The 25,648-nt window shown below is 46.3% G+C and overlaps 1 long non-coding RNA gene across 2 annotated transcripts in view; it reads left to right on the top strand.

Annotated features, from left to right (window-relative positions):
- LOC113262866 (uncharacterized) overlaps positions 1–25,648 on the top strand; it is a 151,670-nt gene that overhangs the window by 70,625 nt on the left and 55,397 nt on the right. The window lies entirely within an intron of this gene.

The following is a 25,648-nucleotide window of genomic DNA, read 5'->3' as shown; positions in this document are numbered from 1 at the left end:
CGACCAAGTGGGGACTGCGTTTGGTCCTGCAGAATGACAGAACATGCCTCTGGCTTCACAGTAGTCTGACTGAGTCACCTCCCCAGGCTCCTCTCCTCCACGCTTGGAAATCACACTGAGACTTGCCACGGGTGTGAGGTTGGGTCCGAAGGACCTGGGCTGGCCAGTGGCTGGCATTTGCAGGAGATGGTGACACACGGGTGATAAATGAAGGGAAGGAGAATGTGTAGCTGAGAGATACCGAAGTCCGAGCAGTGTTCTGCTCCAGTGACTCCCTAAATTGTCGGTTGAGGGCAGTTATTCATAGCGACGCTAATCTCTTTGCTCTCTCTCCCCCTGGCCAAACATCAGAGGAATGAAAGGAAAAGGCCAAAGAATATCAGTATCAACTTGAATCCCACCACCCTAGCACACCTAATCTCGTTTCCTAGAATTTTTATGTTTTGTATATTCTCTTCATGAATTCACCTTTTCATCCACACAGCAGATTACTCATTGACACAAAAAGGAGCAGAACTCTTTATCTGAATTTTTCTATTAAGTCAAAGGGAAAGAGAGACTTTTATGGAAGCAGGAAGGTTCTGGCTTTCTGGTTTCTGCTTGTTGGACACTTTAACACTTTTTTTTGTGACCTTGGGAAAGTTACGTCATCTCACTGGGCCTGGCCCAAGCCTGCAGAAAGGAATGCCCAACACATACGTGCGAGCGTGAATACGCATAATTAACACAGTACGTGCTACTTACGCTTTATAGTTGGTAATACTTTCCTTTTATTTTTTTAAAAATTCAAACCTACAGAAAAGTTGCAAGATTAGCACAACGAACATCCATTCACTCTTTGTCTAGATTTGTCGGTTGTTACCATTTGCCAATCTGCTTTATGCCTTTCTGTCCACACATGTGCGTGATCACACAAATATTTTTTTGGTGAGACGTTTGAGAGTCTTTTTCGTAGAGAATTCAATTATTATTATCCTTAGTGTCTTAATACATGTCTTCTAAGCACAAGGACGTTGTCCTCGATAACAGGATCAATATCACATTCAGGAAATCTAACATTGAAACCTACTATTATCTAACATTGTGACCAAACTCAAATGTCCCCATTTGTCCCAATAATATTTTTAAATGTTTTAATCATTTTTTTCCAATCCAGGATAGAATCAAGAATTATTCATTAGCCATCCTATTGTTTTAAAAATCTAGAACAGTTCCTGAGCCTTTAAAAAAAAATTCTCATATCATTCTGACATTTTTGAGGAGTTCAAGCATCTCTTTTGTAAAATGTCCCTCAGTGAAGAGTAATCGAATTGTCTCCTCGTGCGTGGGTTCAGATCCCACTTCTTGTTGGCAGGAATCCTGCGTGTGTGATGTTGTGTCCTTCCTCGTGCGCCAGTCACATGAGGGGGCACAAGATGGCACAGTCTCATCATCAACGCCGGTCACTTCGATTTGTTAGGTTGATGCCCGCCCCCCGCCGCGTTTTCTATTTAGAAGTACTTTCCCCCCATGTTTAGTAAATAAGTAATTTGTGCAGTGCTATTTTAAAATTGTTCACTGCCGGTGCTTTCCTGTATGCTAATCTTTGGTATTGCAGCCCTACTTCATGAAATATCTCTTTCATAACAAGTTTATTTTCTTCATCCGACAATTCCAGTAGTTGCAATTCTTGGGTGTGTAAAGCCACCCTCAGTAGTGGCGTGACTTCCTTCATTAGCTCATTGCCTGAGCTTAATGATGTCAGAGTCCTGTGGCCTAAGTCGACCAAGCTTTCCTCCAGAGAGCGTCTGACGTTGCCTCTCCTGGTACAGGTGCCACTTCCCGCCCTCCCTGTGGCTCTTGGCTTTGATTAGGAATGTGGGCTCAGCTTTCTTGCCTCACTGCTCTTCCTCGATGCGCCAACCTCGCACCAGAGAGGCTCCTGGAATCTAACCTCTCTCTCTGGTCACTATTGGGGTTTCCAAAAATCTTAAGGTGTGGTTCCACCGGAGCCTGATGTGGAGCCAAAGGTCAAGACAGGCCTGTCTCTGCGAGACTTGTGGCCACGGCTTTTTGTCTAATGGAGTACATTATAAATCAATACCCCCAAAGAGTGCCCGAAGTTTTTAAAAGAATTGTGACAGCTTGGACTAAAAGCGAAGAAACAGTGCAAAAGGAAAGGAGACCTTTGAACCCCTCAGCTGGTACAGACAGGGAGGTGGCTGAAAAAACCACTCAGCGGCAAACTCAGGCCAAACTCAGGCAGAGGAATGAGGACTCAGAGGAAAGAGAATGAAGAGCCAGAGAACAGAGTGCAGAGCTGAGCTCTAAGCAGGAGCTGGCCACGTGTGCCACTTAGGGACCCGTGGCACGGTGTGTCTCTTGTTCCCCGTGTGTCCACGGTGATTAGGCCCCGCCACTGCGTGTGGGGTGGGGGCTGGTCGCTTAGGTCCCTGCGTGTAGACCGGAGGAGTGGGACTCAGCTGCTGCCCCTGAATAACTCTGCACACCTGGACCTGACTTGACTGCCTTGAACGGGGGTCACGATGGGATGGGGCTTGGTGTTCTCGGGGGAGGGGAAGAGGCTATTTTGCTAATGGGAAGGCTGTGACGTACTGTGGCCTGAGGGTGAACTGTGGGGACTGTATTTTCCAAAGATGGCCACAACAGTGTTTCCGGCTTTCCAACAACGTGGTCTCGACGTCTCTCCCTTGGAGGGGCAGGGTTTCTGTTTCCTTTCCTTGAGTTTGGGTTGATGCAGAAGTGAGGCTAGATCATGAAAGCTGATACACCATCTTGTCTGGTTCCCTTGGGATGCTCACTCTTAAAGCCCAGGCACCCTGCCCTGAAGCCCAAGCAGCCACATAGCAGGGCCCTGTGTGGGCGCTCCAGCCAACCTCGCCAGCTGAGAGCCCAGCCAATGGCCAACACTGACCACCAGGCACGTGAGTAGCGAGCCTTGGGAGGAGTCCCATCTTCTAAGGTCAAGTCACCCTGAAGCTTCAAGTCTTCCCAGCAGAGCCCAGACATTGTAGCAGAGACAAGCTTCCCCTTTCTGAACCCCTGACCCACAGAATATGTGAACATAATACAACGTTTTTGTTTTGTTTTGTCATAAGTTTGGGGTGGTTTGTACCACAGGAATAGCAACTGAAACATTGAAGAGAGTTTGCACCGCACCCTGGAATATGGCAATGTTGTTTCTCACCCTTGTTATTTCCGTTGCCTCCGACTAGAAGCCATTTTCAGAGGTCGATGTGGGAGATCTTTCATTTTTAGTAAACCAGAAGCAAGAAACTAGATGTTCGAGAGAAGAAGCAGGGTGCCAGGATTGCCTGAAGAAAAAAGTGCTTGGGAATGTAACACTGCTGCAAGGCTCAGTCTTATTCTAGACCAAATGCAGTGAGTTTATATTGGATATTGTGTGAAGCATCAGGGCGAGGCGTACATGGGACAGAAGAGGCTTCAGATGGACCACAAAATTCAGCATTTCTCCCTGTGTCCAACTGCCTGCTTTTCTTTCTACGTTTCACTTCAAGTTCTCAAGGAATAGGATTTTTTTTCCTGGGTAACTATCATTATCCCTCGCTGGGTCACTTTCATACAAAGCCACCTGCTGGCCGCTGGCTATCCTATGGGTTGTCTGTCTTTGGGTCAGGGATCTGCCTCGCCCTAAAGGTCTGTGGTACAGGTGACTGGAACCGCTTTGGGCTGAATCGTGACCCACCCAAATTCCTACACTGAAGCCCTGATGCCCAGTACCTCTGGGCATTTTATTTGGAGGTGGGGCCTTCAAAGGAGTAAACAGAATTGAGGCTGGTGGGGTGGGCCTTCATCCAGTATGACTGGAGTCCTTGTAAGGGGAAATCTGCACACACAGAAGGACTCCAGGGGTGCGGCACAGAGGAAAGGTCATGTGAGGACACAGCAGGCAGGCGGTCACTTCAAGCTAAGGAAAGAGTCCTTAGAAGAAACCAAACCTGCTGACACCTTGATCTTGACTTCTATGCTTTACAAATTCCTTAAAAGGCAAGTAATCTCCCTTGCGAAGAATTGGAAATATTCAAATGGAAAGATGTGAATAAAAAATTACACACATAATTTAACACAGTGGCATCAACTTTAAAGCAGGTTGTAAAGCACAAAATTGGTTCTTAAAATCTGTCTTAAAACAGGCAACTGTTGTCTCACACCTATGGCTAGAAGAGAAAGGAATTTGGGGCAAGTTTTTGCCCTCTGAATACAGAAGCCAGCTAGCTAGATCCGGAGGGCATCACCTTTCAGGAAAATAGGATCCTTCTGGATGAAAGGGGCCTTAGAGATGGTCTAGCTTAATCTTCTACACCACAGATGAGAATCCTGTATTCCGGAAGCATCTGCCAGCCTCCCAGATTTCTACAGGTACCCGGAGAGAAAAACCAGCCCGCCACTGGAACCCCGATTTGCGTTCACGGTACAGCAGCTGAGTTCCAAAGCTGAGCATTTAAAATGTCACACCCTGAGGGTGAGTGCCTCAGAGTTCGATGTGCCACAAATGGTTCTGAGGACAGAGTCGCTTAATGCCTTCCTCAGAAGCTCCTGGGCTGCTTGCTGAAAAACAACAAATTTCCAGGACCTGCTCAGACCTAAGGAATTAGAAGTCTGGAACAGGGGCCAGGAATCTGCATTTTAACAAGCATGCCAAGTGACTTTTTTTTTTTTTTTTAAAGAGAGAGCACGAAAGCGTGCAAACAGGTGGCGGGAGGGGCAGGGGGAGAGGGAGAGAGAGAATCTTAAGCAGGCTTCATGCCCAGCAAGGATCCTGACATGGGCTTGATCTCAGGACCCTGAGACCCCCAAGTGATTATTATTCACACTAAAATTTGAGAAGCACTAGGCCAGCATAAGTGCAGTTTCCTGCAGTTGCCTCTTACTGACCATCACCTTTCCTCTTGGTCCCCAGCTCCAACCTCTTCCTCCTACTGCTGTACCAGGCCTCCCCGCTCAGCCTTCTTTATACCCCATCTCCCCTTCATGTTTCCATGGCCAAAGCATTTTTTCCCCTTCCTCTTCCCTCCCCTCCTCCTGCTGCTCTTCTGGGGTCTTATTTTTGTCTCTTTCTTCCTCTGTGTTGTATTTCCTCTCTCCCTTGCTCCTGACCACGTTTGCTCCCTGCCTGGCCCAGCCCCTTCCAAAGTGGGGCTGGAGCATGGATCAGGGCCAGAGGCAGGATGACAAGGGAGTGAAGGCCCCAACCTCGGAGAGCAGAGTTCTGGGCAGGATACACCCGGGGAGGTCAGAACTGGGATGACATGTCTGGCTGCCAGGGATGGGTGAGGGAGGGGGCGAGGGCGCAGGTTTATGACAGGAAATTCCACGAGGAAGTAGATGGGGGAGCCCCAGGCGGCAGACAGGGTGCGGTGGGGCAGGGCGGAGAGCGCTGTGCACACCTGCCCGTGTCTTCCTGGACACCTCGTGTGGGCGAGCTGAGAGCAGCTGCGACTCAGGGGCGCACTTGTGAATGGACACTTCTCCAGACACGTTCCCGAGTGTTTGTCTGCCACGAGGGGTTTCTGCCCTCATCCGTCAGACCTGAGACTTTCTCAGGAATCCGTGAACACACCTTATAGCTGAAGAGTCTTAACAGGAGTGGGGGCGTTGCCAAGACATCCCTCATGCTCAGAGGCGCAGAAGGCAGGATCCCCACTCCGAGTCCAATGTGCCGCACCTGGGGCAAACCTGAGAATCAAAGTTGGTCTCATTGGTCTAGTAGAACAGAAGGAGCCGGTACACGAGCGCTAACGTATGTACGCTTACGTCATGGCAGAGTAAGCCCTCATGTGCGGTGCCTGTTACTTATTATTGGGACATAGTCTTCTATCTGTCCTACGTCTGCATTTGTTTTCCACTCTGGGCAGGTGCTCGGCCTGGCATTTTGGGACCTCTCATAAAGGTCTTTGTGTCGGAACACCTGGCAGGACCACGGCAGGCAATCCCTCCCTCCCTTGGAGAACACAGACGCTGTACCCACTGGGTGTGGACTGCGTTCTTCAGAGACCCAGGAACTGGCATTGCTGACAAAGGGGCCCCATTTGGCTGTGCCCTGCACCTGTTGTGGGAAGGTAGGGTACGTGTTATACACTCTATGGGGCAGGACAGCACCTCCTGGGGAGGAACAGAAGGGTCCTCACCCAGGATCCCCCCTTTTCAGAAGTTAGCTCCCCCAACAGAGCTGTCTGGGTCAGTCAGCAGCACCTGAGACAGGAGCTCAGGGGAACTCACCTCTCTTGTTGGTCTGCGTGAGCCAGAAGTCAGCTCCACTTCCTCACTTCCTGTCTTTGGCTTCCCACCTGGTATCCCTCTGAGACGGCTGGATTCCTAAAGGCTAGCCCAGCCCTGGTGGTCCGGACTGCACTGCCATCCCTGCCCCACCTTGCAGGGCAATTTTGCTGGGCATTTCTTTCAGAAGCTGTATCTGAATTTAAATGCAAGTTTCTCAATCATTGCCAGCTGCCTCCTCAAATCATGGATGAGCCCTGTGTGGTCCACTTTGGGCTCAGCATCCTTTGGCTGACCTGCCCTTCTCCACCACCACCCTGCACCACTCACCACCCCTGAACTCCCCTTGTTCTTCACCCTGGTCTGCCTTTTTTCTTGCTTTCTTTTCTGCTGGAAGCATTCCTGCTGCTTCCAACCTTTCGTTAAGCTTCCAGTCAAGGTTCTACTCAAAATAGATCCTAGGAACACTCCCTACCTGCCCCTGCTAATCACCCTCCGCACCCCTGCAGAAGTAACCTGCCCCTCCTCGCCTCCACTTCCCTGTGCACACGCCCCTGCTGTGGTACTTCTCCGCATGTGTCATCATTAAATGTTTACACCTGTGCTTCCCCAGGGCTCGAACCCAGCCTCGGGGCTTCAGGACGCTGGTCTCTCGGGAATAGCTGTTGTTTTTATTCTGACAAAATTGTCCGTAATCTCAATGCCTCACTAACCCCAAATATATGCAGCTGGAGAGGGATCTTTGGGTGAATTAATCTCCATTATCACGTGCATATAGCACCAGGCTTAAGCCTCTACTGCCCGCTGGACTCTGAGGTGATAGAGACTGTCCTAAGATAGCGGGGCCTTTAGTGACTACGCTGCTTTCTGATCTCAGCTTCATTGTGTTTGCAATCTCATTCATTCATTCACTCATTCATTCATTCACTCATTCTTTTAGGAGTTCTTTCATTCTCCTGTGCCTCTCTGACCCCTCCTCCTACTGCTGCTGGGGTCCAAATTCCTTGTTTATTTCCTTCACGATCCTAATACTAATCTAGTTATGTCTGTGTGTTTATCATCTGTCTCCCCCGTTAGGATATAAACTTCTCCAGCGCGGAGATTTTGTCTTTGTCTTCGCTCTAGAGCTCCAGGATTCACAGAATGAATTAATGCAGGAGCACATGTGCATTTCACCCTCTGTGTGTCTGACTCTGGGGGAGGGACAGGAGGTGCAAAAGAAAGACAGAGCTTTTGTCTTCTGTAGGCTGGCTCAAGCCTCCCTGGTTGCAGAGGGATGAAATCTGACTTAGCAGAACACAGGGTCTCCTGGGAAGACGCAGGGCTCGCTCGGGCTGGAAGGAGGTGGGGGACAGGGAAGTTCAACATTTGCGTTGAGTCCCGAAAGCCAGCGAGAGAGAGTTTGCCAGGCAGAGGAAGTTGGGAAGGACCTTCCAGGGAAGCACGTGTACCAAAGCCGGGTGGGGAGAGGATGGGAGATGGCAGGAACACAGAAGTAGCTGGAGCCTGGGGAGCAAGGAAAGCCCGCGACAGAGCTGACCCCCTGGCAGAGCGGCTGGCGGTCCCGGTGGGTGGGTGGCTTCACCTCCTCCAGCTCCAGGCCAACACTCAGACTGCAAGCTGTGGTAGGCCTCCCGAAGAAAGTGAAGAGCTGCGGGCCCTGGTGGCCCCGCTCCTCCCCAGCAGGGCCCCTTGTCTCCATGTCATTCACAGGATGCAGAGGAGAGAGAGGCGGCAGTGGGTGTCCAGCATCTGGGGCGGGCAGTGCGGGCAGCACGAGCCCTCCTGCCGGGGTGCCTCTTCCAGGAAGCCCACTCACAGAATGGCTAAGCAGCGTTTGAGAACTCTGCTGAGCCAGCAGCAGCAGGGGGAGAAACGCAGAGGAAGGACACGCGCTTTGGTTCCTGAAAGAAGGCAGGTGCCTAGTTTCGGGGTGTTTCCTTTCAAGATTCCGGTCCTTTGAGCTAGAGCCTTCGGGGGTGATAGCCAGCCTGTTTACCCCCTCCGCGCTTCCTGTAAGACTTGCTGTCTGGGATGTGCGGGGACTGTCCCAGCCCCTGGGAGTGTGGCGTGGAACAGAGCCGGCGAGGTTGTGCTCCCCCAGAGCGTAGGTCGTAGGTGCCCGTTGGGGGGGTGACAATGTAGAAGAAACAAGCAGACACGTACGGAATGTCAGGGAGTGACAAGAGCTGAAGAAAAATAAAGCAGGGCTCGGGAAGAGGGCGAGGAGTGTGGGGTGTGTGCTGTTGGAAGGAGGGGCAGAGCCGGCCTCCCTGAAGAGGTGACATTTGAACTGAAACCCGAATGAAGCGAGAGACTGTCAAAAGGGCAAACTTGTACCTCTGGTGAACGAGGGTGTTCCCTTCTAAGGAGGTGTCTGGTGTCGCGGGGAGAGCAGAGCCGAAACCAAGCTCCCTTTTTATGAGTGACAGAGAAGCCGAATACACATAATACACAATAAGAGAACATATAATAAATATTATATTATTTATGTTACATTAATTATGTTATTATAACATATAACATAACACACAATAAGATAACATAATTATTACATAATATAAAGTATCATAAATTTATATATTTTATAGAATATATATTATTTAATACATATAATATATATTATATAATATATAATATTATGTAATTAATTATATAATATAAATCATTATAAATTTATATATTATATAACATGTAATATGTTATATAATACATATTATATAATATAAATTATAACTTTATTAATATAAATATATAAATAAATTATATATAAATATAATAATTATGTTATCTTGTATATTATGTTATATGTTATAATAAATTTGTGTATTATAAATAATATATATTAATATACAGTACATATAATATATATTTATGTATGATACAGTGGTGATAAGATTTAGAATATAATTGGGCATTTTTCTCCCTTCGCAATTCCGTACTCTCCCTGGACTCACCCTCTCTCATTCAGTAGCATGATTGTATTGGGCAGGGATTTCACAAACTATAGATGGCTAAGAGTCCAATTCCTGGCTTTTCTGTTCCGTGCTCACTTCATTTGTATAATTTCCCTGTAAAGGTAGGTATAATCTTGTCCGTTTTTGAGGTGAGAAATCAGGGACTTAGAAATTCTTAAACCTAAAAGCAGCAACCATGGTTTTAAAAGCTAAAGTTTTCATTTGTAAGGGTTGAGTCACTTTTCATCCTCTGCTCCAACACCACAGACTGTTAAGAGCAGAGCTGTACCCCCCGGGGACCAGTTCAGGCCAGGGGAGAATAGGTGGGAGTAGGGGCCTTGAGGCAAGGTCAGCGTCCCTGGAAAAGGGCTCAAGAGGGCCTTCCCACTCTGCACAGCGATGGTGTTAGGGGTTGGGAATCCGTGAGTCAAGGCCACCTTTTGCTGTGGGAGGGGCCCCTGTGTCCACGGAGAGGGCGTCAAGGGGGCGATAGGGCCATGCTGGGTTACTGCAGAGAGGCCTGGTGTGGCACAGCCTGGAGGATCCAGCAGCAGGAAGGGCCCAGACGTCCTCCGGCATGGTTAGGAGGGGCTCAAATGAGCTGAGGGATGAAGGGAAACCCAAAGACCCCAGCTGGAAACCTGATGGAGTCCGAGATTTCTAGCAAGTGCCCATGATGGAACAAAGGTAGATGGAATGACAGCCGCCACACGGGTGGGGAGGGTGGGGGAGGGGAATATGGAAATGACCGCTGTAGATTTGAAGTGACTACTCTTTTCATCTCAAGGGACTAGGTCAAGTTTGCTGTCAACAGGAGAGCTGGTGCATGAAACAAGTCGAGTTAAAGAAGTTACGATTTTTTGCACATTTGAAGCGTGCAGTTTGCAAACTAAGCATTTTTACCCGCTCTTCTAATGTTGAGGAGGGAGCATACCGATGTGCAAAGAGTGCCCTGGGAGATTTTCCAGCTGAAACTCCATTATCGGTCTTTGCTCTTCTGAACCCCAAAAATGTGGTTAATCTTCCTCTGCTGAAAAGAGTGTGAGAATTTCCTTAAGCTTAAAAGCCTTGTGGTTCACAGAGGGAAACTGGTCTCCTTCTTACTTTCCTACAAATACTGTCGTGATTATTTATCGCTTCTCTGGCTCCAACAGCTCTACTCAGTCTTGTGCCTTTGAAATCCCAGCACAGGTTCCTGCGTGACGTTCTCTGTGAATGTTTTCATCCTCGTGGGGATTTCTAAGCCTGATGTTTTGGAACAGGGCACAGAGGGGTTTCAGAGCCAGAACCGAGCGTGCCCAAGAGGCCAGGTGGGGCATAAAAAGAGAAGAGGATTTACAATTGGACAGTTTTTAGCTCTGCCGTGTGCTGGCTGTGTGACCTCCTGAAAGTTACTTTACCTTTCGGAGCCGCTGATTCATCACCTCAAAAATGGATATTACGCCTACTTTTACAGAGATATTCTAAAAATAAAATTATGTAGTTTGCTAGGGCTGCTATAACAACATATCACAGACTGGGCGGCTTATACAACGGAAATCTATTTTCCTCACTGTTCTGGAGGCTGGAAGTCTGAGACCAAGGTCTCAGCCAAGTTGGTGTCTTCTGAGGGCCTTTCTCCTTGAATGACAGATGACCGTCTCATGAGGACACCAGTTGTATCGTGTGAAGTGCCGACCCGATGACCTCATGTGACCTTAATGACCTCTTTAAAGGTCAGGTCTGCAAATATGGCCACGTTCTGAGGTACTGGGAGTCGGGCCATCGACATATGAATCTAGGGGACACAGTCAGCCATTTGCAGGGAGTATATGAAAGGGCACAGCACACAGGTGTTCAATTTGTGTCCGTCCCTCACTATTTCTCCAGGTGCAGGATGGGACCCAGGCCGTTCATGACATCTGCTCTACACAGATATTCCCCTCTGAGGTCGCCTGAGGGCAAAGGCTTGGAGGCAACGTAATAAATATCGGAGATTTAATAGAGCCAGAAAACTTAATTCTGCTCCTACTCTTTAGATGTTTGGATTTGGACCAAACTCATAATCTCTTAGATTCACTTCCTGACAGTAATAACTAGCAAATAGGGTCAATACCAAATTATAATAAGGCAATGGCTCCGAAATGCTCGACTTCTGTTAGGGATGGCATAAATATTTCTTTAATCAGATGTGGAGACTTTTGGTAAAGGACACAGTGCTAAACAAATGTGAGATGCTCTGTTCTCCTGCTAGCCTGACTTCCAAGCTCCATTTTGTGAAGTGGAAATGCCCACATGTTCTCAAAGGCCCAGTTTTGTTGAACTCTTTCATGTTGTTTCCTAGGTCACTGGCTCCCTAGGATGTGGAGGGCTGGGGATGCTGCCCTGTAGGGGCCACCTGAAGAGGAAGCCCCCAGTAGCTGTTCTGTGGTTCTCCGGAGCTCTGAGGGAGAAACGGGGATGGTTGTTCTTCTGTTTTTCGCTCCCATTGTGCAGAAATCAGTGAGAGCCCCAGAGGCCTCCTCTTAGGCTTTCCTGTATCTTGTCTCACAACGACTCACAGAATAACCCATCTCCCTAAGATGCAAACGTGCTATGGAGCCTTCTGGACTGACTGGCTCTTCTTGAAGGCAGATCCAGGCGTTGTGTTGGCTTCCTATGCCAGGTGCCTGCCATCATGTCTGACAAATGCTTAGTGCTCACTGCGTGCTAACTAGATGCTGGCTTTCCCTGTTCCTAGCCAAACTGTCTTCAAAAGTAGTGGGAATCTTTTAGGGGTTCACCGTTCCCAGAACCTTCTCCACCTCCACAGAGATTTTGTCCTGGTGAAGGCTTCCCCCAGCTGCCAGAAGCCCCGGGAACGGGGAGCGGTCCCCCGCAGAGGGGAATTCCGGTGTGTGTGCTCCAGCAAGAAACTGGGGTCCAGTTGGGCTGAAGTCTCTTGGTGCTCTTGTGGCTTTCAGAGCCAGCTTTTACTTTCTATTTCTTGTTTTCTTTGTCCCTTGAGGCCTCACCCATCCAAATGCTCTTGTTAATAAAGCCCGAAATGTGAGTCAGATGCCCGTTTTGGGTCCACAGGGGAGTGCCCTCACTCTGTCGGTGAGAGACCGGTGTGGGAAGGAAATCACAAATTCACTTCCCCTGCTTGGAAAGACTGGCACGGAGACTCAGTAGGCAAACACGTTTGAGGGACAGGACTGGACAGTCCCTTCTGTTGAGGTTTTTCTCCCCAGTCAGCAGAGATGCTTTTAGGCTCCCAGAACAGCCTGGAATGCCCACTGATGTCAAAAAGAGATTTCATTGGACTCTTTCCTTCAAAGGAAAACTTGAATTGTCTGTGGTATCCTAAATAGCACTTTGTCTTTATTTTTGGAAAACCTCATTTGGTTATAGTGATTTCCTCTGTCCTGGTCGATATTGACTTTCCTGAGTAGACAGGTGATTATTTTAATTATGGTATTTGTTGGCACAGGGGAAGCCATTTTTTTCTAGAAAGTTGGTTTACTTGAGGTGATGTTTATATGCTGATATTATGTTTCTGGGAAAACAAATGTTGCCCCACTTTGTTTCCTGACATATAGTATGTGTAGATTATTGCTGTGGATGGATGGCCCTGCTTCTGCTCTGGGAACAGCTGTTCTTCTGGAAAGGAAAGGGGCCTTCCTCCTATAGTGATGATAGCCAGATAGTAATAATAGCCATATAGGAGGGTATATTATGGCTCCTTGCAAATAATAAAGGCTAATGTTAATGGCTACTTTGCTTGTGACATATTTATTACTCACAATTACCCAGCAAGGTAAGTCCTACAGGTTGGTTTTCCAATTGGTTTCCAATGAGGAAGCAGGCTTAGTGAGGGTTAGCAGGCTGCCTAAATCCACAGCTAGTATATGGCTGCACTGACACTCCATCCCAGGTCTAATCTGATTCCAGAGTATTGTGCTCGTAATCACTACACTCTCCTGCATCTCAATTTAGGGGTTATCTTATCAGGACATCACGACAGTAGTTCTCAAACTATGGTCCTCGGGCCACACTTGTTAGCATCACCTCGGTGTTTATTACAAGTGCAGTTTCTCAAACTAACTCAAACTATTGAATCAGAAACTCCGAGGGATCAAGCCTGAGTATTTCTGCTCCAAAGCGATCCGAAATGGGATTATACAACCTCGGTGCTGGAACTTCCAGCCAGAGCTCCTGCAGTCCCACAGGGCACTCATTCTGTCTGTTCTGCTTGTTTCACTTCACCGATTATTGGAAAGCTCTTCCTTATACTGGAGTACAACTTGCTTCTCTTCATTGTTCACTCGTTTGTTCTGGTCCTGCCATTTGTCCCATTGACAGGATAGCTGAATGTAGCTGATGAAACTCACATGATCAAGAGCAGGAAATTGCTCAGGTATTGAGAAGAGCTTGTCTGATGGAACATGGGGAGCTTGAATGCTAACTTCCTTTTTCTGTGCAGTTACCAGAGATGCTTTCTTCTTTGTCTCACAATTAAGATAGAAAGGGAACATTTTTGGTAAAGGGGGAAAAAGAGAGACTGAGGAGTCAGGGTTCCAGGGACTACTGTTTCTTTAGGAAGTTGTCTCTCTAGAAGCTCTGGACCTGGGAGATATTCCGTTTCCTCCAAAGTCACAGGTCAGGTGTAAAATCCCTCCTGATGAGCAAAGAGGACCACTGAAACTTGAGCAAGCTGTCAGAGCAGGTGGGACGCAGCGGGTTAGAGACGCATAGGTCGGAGTGGCAGGAGAGCTCAGAAGACCAGATCAGCTGGATCAGTGTCCATCAGCCTACTGGTGGGGTTCATGTACTCCTTTCTTCAACTGGCTACCCCAGAAAACGAAGCCACTCTACTATTCCTGCATTGTGTGCCATCTTGGGGAAAATGGAGTGAGGGAAAAGAGATGGGAGCCAGGGATGGTGGGAAAGTCAACCCAATAACACATTATTGAGTTGGCTTCTACGAGATACAACTATTTGGTTGATGCTGCTGGGCTCACCCTGCAAAGCTGGATAACTGCAACTTAAGACAGGTATTCTTGAGGGAGAAAGAGAATTTACCCCCCGCCCCGTTTCCATCTCCTATCTGTCAGAGGGCTACCTACAGAGTCTTAACATCCTCAAATTCTGGGTCATGGAGATGTGGGCTCCATGTTTGGTCCTACAGGGTCCCGTGCCTCGTGGTCAGCAGGACGGGAGGCAAGAGGCACTTGGTGCCGGCACGAGTTGAGGCACTATCAGATTATACCCGCACAAAATCGGAACCCAGGCAGCGCTGGTGGCCATGGTGGCTCTGACAAGAGTCAGGTGAGGCTGTAGGGCCTGAAATGGCTCAGAAGTTTCTGATACCATGCCCTTAAGGTAATTTTGAAAGAAAAAAGAATCCTTTTCTATTATAAGGTTGATATCTACATTTTTTCATCATTAGTCTAGATAATGGCAAAGGATATCATTTCCAGCTTATCCTAAATGTTGATTGACATTTAAAACAAAACTGGGTGCTGATATGGTATGATGAACAAGACTCTTCCTCCCTCCACATGGAAAACAACTGAAAAATTTGGATTTGGTTTAAAATAAAACCCCACTCTCTGAAGGTACAAGAGGGTAAACAGAGTGTATAGGCTCTGGTGGGAAGTTCATACTCGCCTGGAGAGGGAAGACTAGATTATGCAAATAAGTTCCTGTCTGGGGCTTTTTGCTTGGGGCCAAGTACAATCTGCATGTGGCAGCAGCGCATATGACACAACTTGCAATTTTTTAGGCCTAGAGAATAAGAAAAACATCAGGAAATGAAATACCAAAGGGAGTGGCAAGAATCACTCTTTTTGGAAGGGAAAGAACCAGAGAGGGGACTCCCCAAATGCTATCCACCCACATCTCTGACTGACTCCTGAGCTGCATATGGACAGAACAGACAGAGGAAGGTTTTATTACAAATGCACATCTTGAAACAGACGAAGTTACACTTTTTCAGTTTGTTCGTGTATTCTTGGATGCATATTATTGCTAGTGTTAGCTAATATTCCTATTTTCATAGGCATAAATATGGAGAAACTTCATTCCTATAAGTAAGTAGATGGAACTGAAAGAGGGGTTATATGGGTAGCAGTCAATAATTGTTACTAAAAATTATTCTTAATTATCCTTCAACTAAGGTTTTCCATTCTGTACAAAGCAAAGAATTGGAAGCCACTTGATTCGTAGAGTCTTTTCCCTGTCATTAGAGACACTCATTTCTGTATCATACATACAAATTCAGGACTGTCACATTCTTTGGTGTCCTGGGTTTCTTTTCTTTTTTACACTCTGGGGTAATACATTGAAGTAAGTTAGGATGGACAAGAGGTGAGTTTTTCTTTCATTAAGGTGGACAAGCGTGATTAGTGGTCAAGGAAAATAGCACGAGCAGCCACACTGTCACAATCAATTCAGGAAATTAGGAAATCGTATCAATTAGGAATTAGGAATCAGTTCAGACAGAAGTTGAGGGTCTGGAAATTGATTCTGTTGAAACTACACACCAATATATACTTCCTAGAAATGTTTTGTGTATGTGAATACATACTCCAGTTTGGAATCTTAGAGAATCAGGAAGCCAAAACCACCCACTGGGTAAAGGACGTTGGAGAAAGTTTAGGTTTAAGAATCAGGTTTTTTACGAGAAAAGGTAAGAAAAAAAAAATCTCAGATTTATACCAGCTAACAGATTCGTGTAAAACAGGGAAAACTTGGGCTGGTCCAGATTAACACAGTACCCAAAGACCAACTGACAACGGTGAAGTCTTGGATATCCCAAGATGGAGGAAAAAATAGTTTCTCATTTAAGCAGCATAAGGCAACGCACAACTGCACAAAAATGCAGAAAAACAAAGAGAGAACATCAGATTGATTGAACAATACCAGCAGCACTTGTAGTTAAGCATAGAAGGATATTTTTTTTTTTAGACGCTGGATTTGAGTGAGTGTGTTGGAGTCTGAGGAAGCCTGCGAAAGTAGCCCACTTCTAGAGATACTAATGATACCAGAAGAAAATAATCCGTTTGAGTGAGGTTCAATAAGGACTTCAATAGAAGGTGAAGCAAGAGGCCATTCAGAACAGAAGCAGTAGTGATGCTACATGACCGAGTTCACCAAGTGATCAAATGAAGAGTTCCTTTTGACAATACTGGTGCAGAAAGTTGGGCTCAGGCTTAGGCTATCCTATCCTTTCTGCATCTTCCTCTCGCCATGCCATGGACTCCTGCGTTGAAAGGAGATTCGACTGGATGACATCCTTCCAGTTCCAACATCCTATGAAAGAACTCTAAGCAAATGTTTGTAGCAGCATTGTTCATTATAGCCAAAAAGTGGAAATAGATGGAATGTCTATCAACTGATGATGGGTAAATAAAGGTGGTCTAGCCATTCAATGGAATATTATTTGCAACAAAACAGGAATGGAGTTCTGACATGTGCCACAATATGGATGAATCTTGAACACATGAGGCTAAGTGAAAGAAGCCAGACAGAAAGTACCACATATCGTGCGATTGCACACACGTGAAATGTCCGAAAGAGGCAAATCTATAGTGATAGGAAGGAGATTAGTGGTTGTCGCAGCTGGGAGTTGGGAAGAAATGCGGATGACTGCTAATGGGTACGGGTTTTCTTTTTGAGATGATGAATATGTTCTAAAATTGGCTGTGGCCATGACTGCACGACTCTGTGGATATACTAAAAACTATTGGATCGTACAGTTTAAATGGGTGAATTGCATGGTATGTAAATTATCTCAGTAATTTTTTTTTAATTATGAAAGGAATTTTAAGTGGAGAAAAAAGCTTAGATCCTGGCATAGACATAGGACAGAGAATTGAAAGGAGAAAAAAGCCAGGAGTCAGAGATAGTACCTGGGGAAGTGGGGGGAATGGAGACACCACCCTGTAGGGAGGACAGGGCAGTCAGCCAGCAGCACGAGTGGGTGTGTGGTGGTGGGTGAGGATGCTGGTGGGATGCCCCGAGATGGAAAGAGGAGCACTGGTTGAGAGCACTCTTCTCTGCTTCATGCTTTGCCTCTGGCCAGATTTGTTCTTGGGTATATCTTTCTAAATGGGTGCCCTCGCCCCCAACCCCCATACCCATATCCATGCAGCTAGAGGCACAATTCTTCTCTCAGTTCTTTTGAATCCTTAAGAAGAAGAAGCGTCTTCTTCTTCCCTAGCTTCCGCATCTTTTGACATAATGTCTTTCTCCTCTTTTTCTTTTGTGCTTACCAGGTACTTTCTCTCTCCTCGGCATAGGCTATGTCTTGTTATTAAAAAGTCAGCCTTGACTTTTAGATTTCATTTATTCTTCCCTTGGGTTCTTTGTGACCTTACCTTAAAGGATTATTACATTTAATGTGAAGATTCACTAATACGCTTAAAAAGAGGGAAACCAGTGTGCCAGGTGCTCCTGAGATGAAAAATTGTATGTGATAAAAATAAGGACAAAGCAGTTTGGCATTTTATTTTCAAAAATTCACACAATAAAGAACTTCAGAGCCTCCTTGAAAGATTTTTTTTTCTGTATTCTTATTTATTTTTTACGGTACTAGGGGCACAGATTTATGTCTTAGCCAGGGTTTTCCAAAGAATCCCCTAGCTTTTTACCCAATGGAAACTGAGGCTGGATTTCAAATTCATGTATCCGCTCGGCCAACAACTGCTGAGAATCCACTATGTGCTCGGCGCCTTGCTAGGTGCTTACAACACAGTGATGAAGGGGAGAGAGTGCTCCTGGCTCTCATGACACACGCAGTCCAGCAGGAGAGACAGATGGTAAGCACACAGTCACACAAATTTCCCAAATAATTATATAATTAAAATCATGATGTATTATAAAGGTTGAATTTGGGTATTGTTATAGGATTCCTTCTCTCTTGCCTTTCCTCCTACCCGTACTTGCTAAAGAAGCCCATGAAAAATATTGGAGGGGAATTTCAAATCACTGAATATTTGAAAAGATATAAAATTTCAATCTTTCAAGGAAGTGCTTTAGTGAACTCAAGTAGCAGTGGCCCTAGTTAGTGAACAGATCCCTCACTTGTAACAAGCAATATTTTTCTAAAAATTAGTGACTTTTAATTCAAGTATAACCTGTGTAGGGAAAAGTATAGAGATTGCATAGATACAACTCAATGAATTTTTACAAGCTGAATACACCTGTATAACCGGAACCTAAATCAAGAAACAGAATGTTACTGGAACCCAGAAGCTTCAACATGCCCGCTTACATTCACCGAAGTCATTTTACAAGAGGACAGTCTTTTGGAGTGCTTACTATGTGCCAGGCTCAATGTAAAGTATTTTACACATCCCATGTCCTGTGAAAAGCAATTTTTTTCTCTCTCGTGTATGCTAAATTATTCCCCGGGAATCTCGTTGACACCAGTCATTTAGTGAGCAAGCCCTTCCTTCCCAGAGAGCCCCAAAAGTACCCTTCAGCCCCCACACAGGTAGGCTTCTTGCCATTCTGCGCTCCTGGAGATTTTTCACAAGTGCCAAAAATTTCCATGATGGAGAGGCTTTGGAGCCCATCAACAGGAGCAGGCAAGTGGCAGTTTCTCGGGATGGCTGTGTGCCAGGGCTTTTTTCAATTTGCTGTTCTGCCTCTCCTTCTTCCCGGAGGAGAAATCTGTGCGTCTCTCTCCACTCCCCTACACAAAGTCGTCCTTAAGCATAACGAAGACTTGACTTGCTAATTTATCAGAGTAGTGAAAGCCACGCTACGGTGTTTCTTACACAACTGTAATCACTCAAAGCTCTGAAGACAGTCACATCTCGTAGTTGGGGCATCGTCTCTCTGAATTCTGGGGGCTTGTGGCAGGGGATGGCAGTGGGTTTTAAAGAGTCTGGCTGGGAGGGAAAAAAGGAATCTGAAGGACCCTGGGAAAAATAGAGACTGAAAGAGTCACTTACCGCACAAAGGCGGGAGGTGTGGCTTTCATGGGACAACGTTAAGCAAGTTAACTGGCGGGTATGTTTTCCTTTAGAGACCAATGTAAACCAGAAGACAGGAGCAGGAACCGGAGCCTTCATATTGCTATCAGCTGTACTAGGTGCCAGAGGGGACAAAATGTGTCAGCGAGCTGACACCCCCGGACCTGTGCTGATAAGACTTGTCTATTTAGAGGATGAAGTGGCTGAGTGCCTCTTATTATGGGGCCTGCGTGGTTGGGAGGAGAAGTGGGATTTTTGGAGGTTAATAAAGCACCAGAGGCAGCACCTCTCTTGGGCACTGGTGAAAGGGAAAGCCACCTCTCCGGTCTCGCCCAAGAGATAATAAAAATCCTGTTATTCGAAAAAACAAATATACGAACAAACAATGAGCAAACGACCTCTAGCTGCTTCAGGCAGAGTTCCAAAGCCCCCAAATTATTCACCTCGTTGTGTGAGGCACTGAAATCCTCAGAAACAATATGACTGTCTCCTCTTGGTGAGATCTCAGAATTTCTGACCAGACCTTCCCTATGCGGTCAAGCGTCCCCCCGGTCCTTGCGGCTGACTATGTATACAGTGATTTCCCGCCATGGTTTGTTCTCTCTGGCATCAGGAATGCCTGTGTCATGTGTTCTCTCCCTCCTCAAGCTCCAATCCCCATGCCCTGTTTCTTCCATTGTAGGGAGACAAGTTCGTCCCTTCCTTCGCTGAGAATTTGGAGGTCACCAGACAAGCCCTTCCTCATCTTCCCTTACTGTCCTTCCTCCCCCGAAGCAGTCTTGGCACATGTCCTTTGTTGATTTTCTCCTGTTCCAAAAAACAAAACCCCTTCTTGTGCCCCAAAGCCGTTCTCTGTGCTTCTTTCCTGGAACTGTGTTCCCCCTGTCACTTATCTCTTTTCATGTTTTTTGTTTTAAACTTTTATTATAACAGTTTTCAAACATAGACAAAAGTGGAGAGAATAAAATAATGGTTCCCCATGGACCCTTCATCCAGATTCAATGATTGTAATATTTTGCCACATTTTATGCCAATTCCATCATTGTCTAAAAAATGTCTTTTTACAACTGGTTTGTTTAAATTAGGATTCAAGTAGGGCTTACAAATTATATTTGATTGCTATGTCACTTCTTTTTAATCTAATCGAGAACATTTTCCTAGCCCCCTTTTATTTCCTTTCATGCTATTGACTTGTTGAAGAAAACAGGTCAGTTCTGTAAAATATCCCATAATCTGAATTTTTCTGATTGCTGCTTGGTGTTTAACGAGGTGCTCAATCTCCTGTATTTTCTATAACTTGGAAATCAGAACGAAAGGCTTAGATTAGCTTCTTTCTTCCCGACCCTCTTACTTCTATTTTGTGACTTACATCATGCCCAAATGGGTCATGGCTGTTCATTACAGAAGGCTTCTGCTGGCCTCTCTCCCATCACTGCTCCATTGTAGAGCAAGTAGTCCGCATCGATTTCCTCCACCCGTTCACATACATTTTCCCCAGCTCATCTCTGTTCTCAGCCCCGAGCGTGTACAGAAATAATGCTTTCAGAGATCGCTAAGTATTCTTGAACAACAAGCCCCATGGCTCCTTGTTAGTGTTCCAATTAATGCCATCGTCATCACCAGGTGCCAACTCCCATTTCCAGCCTTTTAACAATTTCAAAGTGCTTTCCGTCCATGATGGTTTTATAAGTATTGTTCTTTTCCATTCTTGGTCTCAGGACCCCCAGGCTTCACTGATCACCTTTACGTGATGGCTCTGGCGTCTGTGTCTGTGGCTCTGACCGACTCCCCTGAGTTCCAAGTCTGTCTCCTTTCTCCTCGTGAGCAATTTTATCTCTAAATGATTCCTCACACCTGGAACTCAGTCCGTCTCAGTCATATTGTCTGATCTCACTGTCAACTCATCCTGGTGGCACCTTCTCTAATCTTTCCAGGAAGAATTAATCACGAGCCTTCATGTTTCATACCATTGTGGTGTGACTTTCTACAGACCGACTCTTACTGTTGTGGGTTGTGTATGTGTCTGCTTCTCCTACTGACTGTGAATTTCTTGAGGACAGGACTCATGTTTCCTGTACCAGTTCATTAATTAATTCTATGTATTATTTATTGGCTATCTACTATTGTCAAGGCACTATACTTCGTAGCCTTTGGATCTGAAATAGTAAAACCTTGGAACAAAGAAGGGGTTAAGGGGCAGCAGCAATGGTACTTGCTAGCTAACACACTTATTGAACTTATTTCCTCTTTAAAACACTTTGCAAGTCTCTTCATTTGAGAATCGTTATAATCCTATGAGGGAGTTACTATTGTTAGGTCATTTTCAGATATGGAACTGAGACACAGGGTGGTTAAGAGAGCTGCCAGAGTCCCAGAAAGGGACAGGAAGCTGTCAGACAAAGTCATTTCTGCCTGGCCATTCAGTGGAGGCTGGCCTTCAGTAGAGTCAAGGGAAGAGAAGTATCTTTAGAAATCGACTGATAAGGACACTTAAACTAGGAAATTAGAGCAGTTTGGTAGCAGAGACTAAGAGTTTTCTTTAATTTTCTGTAAATTGTAATGTGATACGAACACGTTCAGCCACCCTCAATTGCTATTTCCATAAAGTCCTCAGCTAAAATACCCTTCAGATGTAGTTATAAATAGCTTTGTGAGTCTGTTGGGCTCACACTGAAAATTACAGTCAAAGTCTTATTCAGAGTGGGCAAATCAAAAAGCAGATCCACTTAGAGAATGCTGTTTTCAAAGAAGGATCGTCCTTCTCTGGGGGTGTTCTCTACGGCATCAGGGCTTGGGGCTGGGCAAGGTGGGGAGGAGACATAGAAGAGATTCCTGGAGGGATGGGAGTTTCGTCTTGTTTTGTTAAGTGTTCTATTGCCGTGATTGGCACATACCATGTGTTCAGTGAAGACTCGAATGAATGAACAAATGGATTCATGAATGACGAAGTACAGATAAAGCATGGAGGAAAATCTGTGTAACGGGTACTCATCAATTATACGCGAGGCTGAATGGAATAGACGGTTTACTTATGGGCTTCACTGAGGCACAAGATGGAGTAAAAACAACAACAAGAAGAGCAACAACAGAAAGCCCTGAACAAGGTAGTAAAGAGGTGGTGAAAGCCAGACCTGCTTCTCCTCATGGGTATCGGTCTATAATACCCTGTGGAATATTTTAAGTTCCGTTTCCAGCATAGAATCTCTTTTCAGATGCCGCCTCCCCACACCCCTTCCCAGTCTCCTCCCCTCACCCATTATAGGGCGGTTCACATGGAAAAATCAAAGGTTTTCACTCTCATCAAGTCTCATCAAGGAGAGTGGGTGATACCAGAAGAGGACAAAGACTCAGTCGTTAGAGAACCTGCAACAAGACTTCTGAAGGAGAGAAGAGATGGGAGCTTTCCCAGAGGTCCTGGGAAAGGAACTCATTTGGGAAATCCTCTTCTTTATTATTTCTAAGGTCACATGTCTTCATGCTACTACTGCCTATTTTTGCTGCTTGGGTCATTTTGCTGCTTGACCCAACTTGCCAATAATGGCTATGTATTTGTCAGGCTGGCATTTCCTATATATGTGGGAAGGTATGTCTGCACATAGAACAAGACTTTTCCATTCTCTCTTGGTGCCTTGCATGGGGAAACCTGTCTCCCTCCAGAATGGCTAGTGAAAGCTTATCCCTCTAAAAGCCCTTCTATGTGGTGTCATCTCAACTTCGAAGTCCTTGCCAGCCTATTCCGGTGGAATTAATGACACTGCCTCCTTGGCTCTCTGTTTTTTGTATACAATTCCATTTATTATTGCATGGATGGTTGAATGAATGAAAGAATGCAGAAATCTTATTCTTCTGGGTAGCTCCAGAAATTTGCACAACGTGGGACCCGATCAACACAATATCACAGTATATCCTGGAAGCTCAGTAAATGTGCAACAACACTGAACTTCACCTTCCTTTTCCATCTCTTCTTCCTGTTGTGATGATTGCAAGATATTAAAATTAGTGGGAACTTGAGAGATCCTCTGCTCAGTTCTACTACTCAATATAGAAATCTTCTGTAGAAGGAGTTTTATTGTCTCTTTGAACATCTCCTATGGAGGGATGCTCAGTATTTCTCAATATGGTATGGCTATTTTAGACCGCTCAAATTGTGAGCAATGGTTATATATATATATATATATATATATATATATATATATATATGAGCTTTAAATAGCCTTTCTGTAAACTTTACCTATTGATCCTATTTCTCCCCCCACCCTACACTGAGAACTATTTAAAATAAGATTGAGCTCCCTCCATTTGACCGTCCTCAAGTATTTGAAAACAACTGTCATCCTCCACTTAATATTCTCTTTTTCTAAACTGGCCCATTCTACGCTAAAGCAGACTTCCATAGCTCATCATATCACATGGCTTCTAGGCCTTTCCTCTTCCTAGTCTTTCTACTTTAACTTCTAGTTAGTCGATGTGACTTCTCCAACCTAGTACTCAGAACAGGCTCTACGGTGCCAAGAAGGTCAAAGTCATAGGTGTGATCACTGTTTACATTTTTGGGGCTTCTGAATGCCAGGGTTGTGCTAGGGACGGAGGACTTGGAGGTGGCAGGGCCTGCCCTCAGCAAGCACCTGGAAGTGAAGACATGCCTTACACTGAACCTCTGGTCTGAGACCCTGTTTGCCTGGGGCATATTTCCATGCGGGGACAAGGGGATTCTCTCAAAATCCTGGCTTGGATAAAGGGGTGTCTATTTCTTGTCGGTCTTTTTTTTAACTGAGTGCGCTGGAATGAATGAAAGTGCCCAGAGTGGGTGAAGGGCGGTGACATTGAGGCCTAGCCTTCACTGGCAGGGATTGCTGTGTGTCAAGGGATGCGGCAGGCTATCAAAGCCAGGGGATCCCTAGATGATAGGAGAGGTTGGCACAGCATTGTGTTGATTTCTGGAATTTGTTCAGAGTGCTGAGGTTGGGGCTTCTTCACCTTGAGAAAGATAACTCCAGTGGCACGCCCCGTTGGCTGTAGTCTGTGGTTACCTGCAGGTGTTCACCTGCACACGTAGGGAGACAGGTGAACAGTGCAGGGTAGGTGCCGGGTGTTAAGCCCTGAGAGGTGTGTGGGAGAAGAGGGGGCTTCGCTGCCATTCTACCCCCCCCCCTTAATATCTATAGCAGATGTGCAAGCACTCTAAGAATTGTACACGCTGGACAAGAACTGACCCAATCAAGAAATACTTTCAGAAAGGCCTTCCTTCTTTCCCAGCCTCCAGGTGAGGTCTTCCTGCCAAACCCAGAGAGGACCACATCTGCCCTCCTCTGAGCTTCCTCTTACAAGATCCTGGGTTGCTGCCCTAAATTTATTTTCAGGAATAGTCTATAGCTGGCAATATATTTCCCAGACTTAGAGGTAATTCTCAGCTTGGAGGCAAGCACAGTGAGAACCCTTAGAAAATGAAATAGGGTGACAGAAACAAAATGCAAACAAAGGAAGTAAGAAGTACATGAAAGGAAGCCGACTAGGCTGAATGGAGGTCATTTGATTAATACAGAGCACAAAGGAGTCATGTGTTTCCATGGCTGGGGCTGGCCAGGCGCCCAGAGAAGAACAGACCAGGGGCTGGAGGACCCTAGCGGAGGAAGGCAGGGGGAGAAGGCTGGGCAGGGACTCTGACAGAAGTGGTGGTGGCAGCCGCTGTGGTTGTCCTCAGTGTGTGTGACGCTTGAAGCCAGAGGCCCATGTGACAGCTCACGTGAACTCTGAGCAGGCCCGCATCCGCAGGGAGACATAGGGTTTGGGGTCGTGGGGTTGGGATGTGGAGCAGGGAGCAGCGGACTCTGGCTCTGGTTTCTCCTCGGGCACCTGACGGACGGTGCAGGTGTTACCATTACCCTGGGCTCCTCACCAGTAGGCGCATGCTGCACAAAGGGCCACAGCCAACTAAGTGACTGCCTCCACGGTCCGGCCTCCAACATGAGCCCTGCGGGGGCGTCGTTCGAAGGACCAGAGCCAGCAGCCGACTCCTGCTGGTAAAGGGCATGCTCAGAGCTGTGCTGGGCCTGCCCGAAGACCTCAGCAGGCGTTTTTACCTCTTCTCTGTCTCTGATTCTGAGTGGATTCTTTGTCTCTCTCACCCATAACACCATGAGCAAACATTGGTGGTTTGTGCAGTGTGTCCCCAACTAACAAGCCCTACAGCCCCTATGTGGCTGGATCAGTCTGATTGTACCTAAGTCAAGTAATCATCTAGTGTGGATGCCAGGTCCCCCAGCATCAGTTTTCTTTCTTGCCCACCAGTGACTTTTTTTGTGGGCCCTAAACTTGTGCCATCTGACCCAGCCTGCTTACTTATCATCCCTGCCCAGGAAGGTGTTACAAAGTTCTGGTCACTGCAGTTGAAAAGGGCAGAAAATAACTAAACTGTCTTTCAGCAGAACCTTCTGGTCTCGGTCTGTTTGGGTTTGTGGACCATCTTGCCCCACCCCCGACCATGAGACCCTGACCTACAGAAGAGCTTCA

Source organism: Ursus arctos, unplaced genomic scaffold (genome assembly GCF_023065955.2).
Source record: "Ursus arctos isolate Adak ecotype North America unplaced genomic scaffold, UrsArc2.0 scaffold_2, whole genome shotgun sequence".
Lineage (NCBI taxonomy): Eukaryota > Metazoa > Chordata > Mammalia > Carnivora > Ursidae > Ursus > Ursus arctos.
This window is presented reverse-complemented; position numbering and strand designations above follow the sequence as displayed.